The sequence below is a fragment of the Talpa occidentalis genome, unplaced genomic scaffold, assembly GCF_014898055.3.
Source record: "Talpa occidentalis isolate TD23 unplaced genomic scaffold, MPIMG_talOcc4v2.1 talOcc4.4, whole genome shotgun sequence".
In the NCBI taxonomy this organism is placed as follows: domain Eukaryota; kingdom Metazoa; phylum Chordata; class Mammalia; order Eulipotyphla; family Talpidae; genus Talpa; species Talpa occidentalis.
Genome location: NW_023604295.1, coordinates 26,740,950 through 26,748,965, shown reverse-complemented (window position 1 = coordinate 26,748,965; position 8,016 = coordinate 26,740,950). Strand labels below are relative to the sequence as shown.

The window sequence follows — 8,016 nt, the reverse complement described above, 5'->3', positions numbered from 1 at the left end:
TGAAAGTTGGCAGGGGAGAGCTGCTGCAGGTAATGTTGGTGGGAGCCAGTCATGTTGGCCCGGGTCTCCAATGGCCTCTACTGCCTGCAGCTCCAGCTTCTCCCTGAATCCCTAAACCTGTGGCAGGCTACTTGCTCTTGCCTCCTCTGCCATAGCTTGCTCCTTGCTACTGCATCCCTAGTGGGGCTGCATGCCTGGGTTGGTGTGGCAGGGAAACCACTGCTGCCTGCGATCACTGCCAGCCTTTTACAGTAGCCTGAGGCTCAGTGGGCCACTGGTGATGGGTAGTAAAATGCCTGCCACCAGCTACTGCTTGTACTGCCAGTTGCATTGCCTATCAGCAGCAAGTTTCTGGGACTGGCTGCCAGAACCCCAAGGGAAGGGACTCTGGTATTCAAACCCAGCCAGCACTGGGGAGCAGCAAAAGCCAGGCCCATTGAAATGGACCTCTGTATAACTGACTTGCAGCCTCCCACTGCAAGACAGCCTAACCTGATGAGTCTTAGGAGCTCCTGCACTTAAACCTGGCTTGCACCAAGGGAGGGGCTGCCCACAGGCAACATGCTCTGGTGGTAGGTGGGAAGAATGGCACATTGGCTGCTGTACATGCTGGGCAGCCAAGTGGGAAACCACCGCTGCCTCTCAGCCTTCAGGGGCCATTGCTCAGGTGTAGGGCTGAGCCAAAGAAAAGCTGGCCATGCCCCACAGCTTGTGCTGCAGGACTCCAGTTTCACTCTTCCTGGTGTCAATACATTCTTTTATTCTGGAAATTCTTCTTTGGAAAAATTAATTTTGATCATTTCTTCCATTTTTCTCTCTTTTAGAATTCTTATTAGATATTTTACTTCATATATGAATTTGTTTTGTTAATGTTATCTGCATTATAATCTGTCTCTTTAATCACTCCTCTTCACTGCACAATCTGAATTTTATCAATACAGTTCCTTATTGGATTTTGCTTATTCAATCCATCTATTGAATTTGAAAAATTCTATATGTTTTTATTTTTCTAGGCTATTTCTTGTTCTCTGATGGTTACTTAAAGTTAATAACTTCCTGTTCTTTTATTATATATGCAGTGTCTTCCCTTTTTCCACCAAGGAACATGAAGAAATAGCTGGATGATTTCTTCTATTTATTTTCTTGCATCTGGGTTGGGGTTCCTTTTCTCCCATTTTGTACATTTCAGCATTTTATGTTAGAAACGTTCCTCAAATGTTTGGTGACCCAGAGGGTCTATTTGTTTTTCAGAATAAGGTGCCAAAAAGAATTGGATGGTACTATGGTAGGTTTCTGTAGAGTGATCCAGTTCTTAAGATCATTACATTATTAGAGATTACTTGTTGTTCAGGGCTATTCATTTTCTCTAAAACAGGATCTAGTGTGCTGCACGTGAGGCATGTATCTGATTCCAAGAGTTACTAGAATTAAAGAAGTTTCCTGGTTTCCACCAGTTAAGATGCAGGTTTTCATAAACTACTACTCGCCAATACTGTTATGCCTGTTGTGTCTAAGCACAGGCCTGATTTCAATTTTCCAGATTATAGTGACTTGGCAGTTTGTATATAGATTTTTATTAATTTCTCTGTTTGAATTCCTGCCTCTTATTCCTACAACCGATTCTTCATAATTTGAGCCTCTCAAGAGTTGAGTGACACAAGTCAACATGATTCTCTTTGGTAGACATTTCATTCAAAGCATTCTCTTCTTTTCTGTTATTTCCCTGTCTGTTTTCCATCTTCCAGGAACTTATTCATATTGTTTTCTTGTCAACTTATCTCTCCTATTGTCCTCCTTTTCTTTGTGAGTTTATCTTATCAAATAATCCATTTAATTTAATTTTTGGTAAAAGGAAGAAAGCATTAAACTTCTATGTCAATGTGCCACCTGTTTTTGTATTTTAATGTATTTATTCTTGAACTTATAATCAGTTTTCTATACTTTGTGAATCACCAACCCATCCACACACATGGGAATTTATTTAGACTTGCTTTATAACTATGGTTAATTAAGAAGAATTGATATCTTTACAACACTGAGTCTTCAGTTCTAGAAATTCTCCATTTGTTCAAGTATTCACTGGAATAGTTCAGTAAATCACTGCCAAGTTCTTCATATAGAATTTGTATATTTCCTGTAACCTATTGGTAAGTATTTTATAAGTTTTACTGCTTTAGGAAACAGTACCATACTACAACTCCCCCATTACATATTATAACTGATTATGTAAAGCTGTTGATTTATGTATTTATTTTGTATATGATTACCTTGATGAATTCTTCAAGTTCTAAAAAGTGTAGTTGCTTCTATGAATTCTATTATGTAAATATATAAACATAATTGCAAATGTCAATCTTATTTTATAACAAAACATAAAAGCTGTTTTATTAAGCTTGATGTGTTTTGTTAATATTATTTTTATTTCCCTTCAGCATTTTATATCTGAGATTTTTTTCTTCTGTTACTTCTTATATAAACAAACATTACATTAGAAGTTCCTCGTGATGGAACTCTACACATTTCATTTGAGAAGTATTCTATGAGTAAGTAAATTTGAAAATGGTATCTTAAAATACCCTGAACATACACAGTGCTAGGCACTTATCGGTATTGTTGAAGGAATTGATATATTCAGTCTTTCTAGCTATCTTCTTTTCTTTTTTTAAGATTTATTTATTTATGCATACAAGAGCTAGGGTGCAGACCAGAGGTGTGTGGGGTGAGAGGATTCAGCAGGGACAGTGGGGAACAGAACAGGCAGATCTACTAAAATACACTGCTGAGGGGAGCAGCAGGCAAGACAGGAGAGGTCAGCTGTGCCATATGGGCCACCTCCCTGGCCTGGGATCAAACTTGTGCTGCAGTGGCTGTGGATAGCTTCATAGTGCTGTGACTTAACCCCTTGCGCCACCAGGGAGGCCCCTATCTTCTTTTCTCCTGACTTAATTCTCTAAACTCAGACAGATGGGAAATATTTTCTAAAAACTCTTGTTAAAATTTATTAATTTATTTATTTTATATATTTTTTACATCATTTTTCATTTTTTTAAATTTTTATATTCCCCATACAATTGCAACCTCAATTTTGACCCCAATCCCTCTTCCCCTCCCACCCCTGAGTATCTCTGGTTCATAGTTGTTGATTTTGATTTTTTTTCTTTCTTATAGTTATTCTTTTTCCTGGTCCATATTTAGGTTTTCTAGATTCCTGTTATGAGTGAGGCCATTTGGTATTTTTCTTTTTCTTTTTGCCTTATTTTGTTGAGCATGATCCCTTCCAACTCCATCCATGTTGCTGCAAATTGCATGTGTTTATCTTTTTTGAATGCTGAGTAATATTCCATTGTGTATATGTACCACATCTTCTGGCCAACAGGCATATGAAAAAATGTTCAATGTCACTTGCAATCAGGGAAATGCAAATCAAAACCGTAATGAGATACCATCTTATACCAGTGAGTATAGCACATATTAAAAAAACTAGCAACAACAAAATGTTGGTGAGGATATGGAGAGAAAGGAACTCTCCCGCACTGCTGGTGGGAGTGCAAACTGGTCCAACCACTATGGAAAGCTGTGTGGAGATTCCTCAGCCTACTAAAGATAGAGCTTCTATATGATCCAGCAATTCCACTCCTAGGTATTTACCCAAAGGACACAGAAACATTAATTCCAAAGAGCACCTGCACCCCTATGTTTATAGCAGCACAATTTATAATAGCTAAGCTTTGGAAACAACACAAATGCCCAAAATTTCTAAAAACTCTTAAAGACGAATATTTTTAACTTTCTAGGAAACCATGTTAGTGTTTAACAAATCTCAATGTCAGGAAGCTTCTATACCCTAGGGCTATTTTGTGTATTTTAAGTAATTTTCTTTTATCCTTTCTTTAGTGCTGCTAGAGAACAGGTTACCATTCTATTTTTATAAATCTGAGAAAAGCACTATATGGAACTAAAATTTAGTTTAAGATTTGCTTTAAAACTCTTTCCTCCTCTATTATGAGTCTGTAATTTGAAGATAATTCTGCCATCCATCAAAAAGAGTGAGTTTATTTATAGCAGAATGTTGGAAAAAAAGTCCAATAATTTTAGAGAAAGATGATAATTATAATGATGTTTATCTCACTTTCCTCAGGCCTCTATAAATTAATGGTTTCCAGATTTGAAAATTTTTTAAAAACATCAGAGGAACTTACTACTATCTACAAGTTTTTAGTCCCCACCTCAAATATATTGACTATGAATACCAGCTAGGTGGTGCTTGGAAACTTGCAATTAAAACAAAACAAAACAAAACAAAACAATATGATCTAGAGCCTCCCTGGTGGCGCAAAGAGGTTGAGACACAACCTATGGGGCTGTCCGCAGCCACTGCAGCATGGGTTCAATCCCAGGCCACAGAGCTACCCACATGGCGCAGCAGACCTCTCTTGGCTCACCTGCTGCTTCCCTCAGCAGTGTGTTTCAGTGCATCTGCCTGTTCTGTTCCCTATGCTGTCTCTGGTGAATCTTCTCATCCCCCATACCTCTGACCTATACCCCAGTTCATGTATGCATAAATAAATCTTTAAAAAACAAAAACAATATGTTTCAGGTGAATGGGCATGTTTATTGTGTTAGTTCCTATTTCCTAAATACATTTAAATCATTTAAATGTGAATGTATCATTTATAATTATGTAGACATTATTTGTGAGTCAGTATATCATGATTATTTTCTTGTACAATTTTCATTTTCCTTGAAGTTAACATTATCCCATATTTTCATTTGCTTCATTTTCTATGTGTTTATGCTAATTCTTTACATTATCAGTCAACTATACACATGATCAAACCTAACATAATTTATTTCTTACTTTTTTCCCCTGGGACACTCCATTCTTCTCCAGTTTGGACTGTTTACAACTTGAAACAACATAAATATACAGTTGTCCTGAGTATGACTTTCCTGTATCAAATCTTTTGCTTCTTGGACCTCATCCTTTTACTTCTTTCTGTATGCCCTCATTTTAATGAGCATGACAGATAAAATTTTGCAATCTTATATGTCTGAAAATGTCTTTATTTAGCCCTCACAATTAATGAGTAGTGTTTTAGTCATCTTGGGTTGCCATAACAAAATACTATATACTTGGTAACTTAAACAACAGAATTAATTTTCTTACAGTTCTGGAGGTTGGAAGTCTGAGATGGGAGGCTGGGGGGACAAGAATGCTCTGTTGAGAGTTTCCTTCTAAACTTCCAACTGATTACCTTCTAGCTATGTCTTCATGGTGGAAGAAATACAGAGCAAGTTCCCTTGTGTCTCTTCTTATAAAGGCACTAATCTTATAATGAAGACCCCAACCTGATAACCTCATCTAATGGTAAGTATCTCTCAAAGGCCCTCTCAAATATCATTACAATGGGGATTGTGTTCCAACAGAAATTTAGGGTGACACAATTTAGTTAATAAATAGTATAACTGATTATAGAAATAAGACAGAAAATTAAATTCTCTCAGAATTTTGAAGACATTGTCTTGTTGTCTTTAATTACAATAATATTGAGAAATATCACATGACCTGTGTTTCACTATGTAAGCTATTAGGATCTCCCCTATATTCCTAGTATTACAGTGTTTTTGGGTTTGGATCATTTTTCGTACTTTGTGCTAGGCAGTAAGGGACAACTTATGAAACTGAAGATTTGTATCATTCAATTCGGGGAAGAATTTTCCTTGTTTTCCCTGCATTCATTCATTCATTCATTCAATTTTGTTTTCTCTTTCTGAACTTCCAATTAGTTGGGAGTTTGAGCTTCTTCTTCTTTTTCTTTTTAACAATTATTTTCCATCATTGATTTTTTTGGTCAGCTTTTCTCAACTGTACCTTTTCATGTTTGTACTGAATTTTTATTTCGAAGGTTATGCTTTGAGCATATTTATAATTTCTTAAAGCTATTTTTCTTCTTGTATGGTGGTTTAAACTATCTGTACAAATTCTTTGATACTCCCATCTAAGTGGAACTTAATAGCCTTCTCCTTGAATTTGGGCTAGATTTAGTACAACTTGTTTCTAATGAATAGGAAAAAAGTACAACTTTGTATACTAGATCATAAAAGATACTATGGCTTTCTGATTGCTTTCTCTCTGATTGCTTGCTCTGGTGGAAGCCTGTTGCCAGGCTGTAAGAAAGCACAATGGTGTTATGGAGTGATCCATGTTGTAAGAGACTTGGGTCTCCTGCCAACAGCTATATTAATGAGCCATCTTGACTGCAGCCTCAGTCAAGTCTTCAGTAAACTGGGGCCCTAGTTGACAGCTTGACTGCAATCTCATGAGCGATCTTGAGCCAGAACCATCTAGCTAATTTACTCCTAGATTCTTGACAGACAGAAACCATATGAAATAGTAAATGTTTGTTGTAAGCTTCTAAGTTTGGGGTTAATCTGCTTTACAGCAATATATAACTAACCTATCTTCCTTGTGAATGTTCCTTTTCATAGCATTCTGTTCTTTTTTTTCATAGATGCTCTAATTTCTGTTATTTCACAGGACATTAATAATCTTTATTTAAGTTTTCTTCACTGCTTTGTCTCTAATTCCATTAAGTTTCTATTTTTTTAATTTAATATAGTCAACAAAATAGTAAAGAGATGGGAGGGTATAGAGGTTCTGAGAGAGGGGGCAGGGGAAAGAAATGAGACATGTCTGCTAGAGGAATCAAGAAATTTAGAGTGGCAGGAAAAGATTAAATATCATAAAAAGAAAAAGATCTATGAATATATTCCAGATATTTATTTGTCCATTCATAAATCATAGAAAGCATTCAATGTATAAAGTCCATCAATCTGATCAAATCAAATTTATTTTTAAGCAGTTTTTTTTTAAAGATTTTATTAACTTTTTTTGTAGAAGAACTGGGGTGTAGGCCAGAGGTGTGGGGGTGTGGTGGGGTGGGCAGTGTATGTGAGAGGATTCACCAAAGACAGAGTAGGGAGCAGAACAGGCAGGTCTACTGAAAAACATTGCTAAGGGGAGCAGCCAGGAAAATGAGAAAGGTCTATTGTACTCTATAGGTTAGCTCCCTGGTAGGGGATTTGAACTCAGGCAGTAAAGGTGGTAGCGCTGAGATTTAATCCCTAGGGCACTAGGCAGGCCCCTACATCAAATTTCTTAATGCATTCCATCTTTGGCAAAGATTTCTAATATGGTATAAATTAGAAGTACTTAATAGTAATTTCACATTATTTTATTTTTGCATTCTCCTGTTTCCAATGCAGTATGATGTATAAATCAAGATGGTAAAAGGCTGTGCTAAGGAAATGTATACAGTTTGTATAACAAGTGGATTTAGTATTGAATTAGTCTGACAGATGAAGCTAAAGGTAAATGGAATTTTTGTGGTCAGGCTTTATCACCTACTGTCTGTGACTTTTAGAAGTTTCTTAAATTTTAGGAGCCTCTTTTAAAATGGGAATCTAAATAATATTGTTATAAAGATTTAATGAGATAAAGTGCTTAGAATAGTGCCTAGCATAGTATTGATGTTATTTTCCTCTTTTCCTTCTACTTCCCTTTCTTTTCCTATTGTGATTCTTTTTCTCCTTTTCTGCATCTCCTCCTATACCACCTCATATTTTGCCTTACTTTAGTATTGCATAACAATGCATTATCATAAACCTTGAATAAGTCTTGTGGGACTTCTTAAGTCTTATCCAGATGTTACCATACCAGATTATCAGATAATGGAATATTGACATTTGTCAAGTCAAAATCATGCCTCTAATATAGAATTCTGATTTTTTATTACCCATCTAAATCACTCATCAAGATTTTATAGAATGTCTACTCTGAGAGAAAATGAGCTAGGTAGTGGCTATACAAATGTGTGGCATACTGCTCAGTCCAGTGGAGAAGAAAATCAGATATATCACACAACTACCCATTATTAAGAGCATTCACATAATGCTATGGGAAATAGAGGAGGGATTTCCAAGATTTCCAATATGTTTACATTCTTTTTTGACACT

General features: G+C 36.3%; 1 protein-coding gene across 1 annotated transcript in view; it reads left to right on the top strand.

Moving 5' to 3' along the window:
- Positions 1-8,016, top strand: part of ZMAT3 (zinc finger matrin-type 3) — a 304,442-nt gene that overhangs the window by 245,932 nt on the left and 50,494 nt on the right. Inside the window, exon 4 of the mRNA XM_037525131.2 lies at positions 5,263-5,368. The gene's annotated coding sequence lies outside the window, so the exon portion shown is untranslated. The remainder of the gene's footprint in view (positions 1-5,262; positions 5,369-8,016) is intronic.